The sequence below is a fragment of the Myotis davidii genome, unplaced genomic scaffold (assembly GCF_000327345.1).
Source record: "Myotis davidii unplaced genomic scaffold, ASM32734v1 scaffold539, whole genome shotgun sequence".
Taxonomy (NCBI): Eukaryota; Metazoa; Chordata; class Mammalia; order Chiroptera; family Vespertilionidae; genus Myotis; species Myotis davidii.
In genome coordinates, this window is record NW_006290028.1 from 1,140,855 (window position 1) to 1,142,054 (window position 1,200).

Consider the following 1,200-nt stretch of genomic DNA (forward strand, 5'->3'; position numbering starts at 1 on the left):
AGAGCAGAGGTTGTGGTTTCCTTTAGGGCTCTAGGCAAGTCACTTTAACCTGGCTGTCCTTCCCCTTCCATGTTTGTAAAACAGCCGCCATCCTGGTTGGGTTAATTTGCATGTAGTTGCTCTGATTGGCTGGTGGGCATGGCTTGGGTGTAGTGAAGTTATGGTCAATTAGCATCTTTGTCTTTTATTTTTGTAGATATTCCAGGTCTTTTGAGTTTCCATATATTCTACATGGAAATTCCATAAATTTTATGATCAACTTGTTGACTTCTACAAAAAATGCTAAGATTTGATTGGGATTGCATTTAATCTAGAGATGAATTTTTGGAAAGTTGTCACCTTAGCAATAATGAATTTTCTAATTCATGAACACGATATACCTTGTCATTTAATTGGGTCTTCCTTAATATATATCAGCAATGTCTGTTAGTTTCCAGTATAAAGTTCCTTTACATAATTGGTTACATTGAAGGCTGAATATTTTGTGTTTTGTGATGCTATTTTAATGATATTTTATTTCAAATTTCATTTATCAAGTGTTCATGGTTAGTATACTAGGTGCACCAGTTAATAATGAGGGTTTTTCTCAATAGATGGAATTGCACATATGTTGATATATATGTGATTTGATATGTATGCTATCTGGGTGTATTGACAGCAAGCTTCAAAACTTCATATGTCAAATTTGCTGAAGGTGTTAACATCATAGATATTTTTATGTTTAAAAATGTCGAATTTCCTGCCAAAAAAGAGCATTTGTGGGAAGTTTTAATTCATTACTTTATTTTGAAGAAAAAGTTATCATATACTTCAGGAAGCTTATGGTGAACATGCTGCATCCAAAGATACTTGTGAACACTGGTTTAAACTATTAAAGAGTGATGATTTCAATGTGAGAAGCAAAGAACTTCCAGGTCAAGCAAAAAGAGTTTGATGACCAACAATTACAAGCATTATTGGATGAAGATGTGTGTCAAGCTCAAAAATAACTTGCAGAAGATTAAACGTTGCTCAGCAAACAATTTCTGAACATTTACAAGCAATGGGAAAGATTTTAAAGGAAGGAAAATGGTGCCACATCAACTGAACAAAAAACAAATGGAAAACCGAAAAGTCACCAGTAAAATGTTGCTTCAACGGCATGAAAGAAAGTCTTTTTTTGCATCGAATTGTGACTGGTGATGACAAGTGTCTTCATTT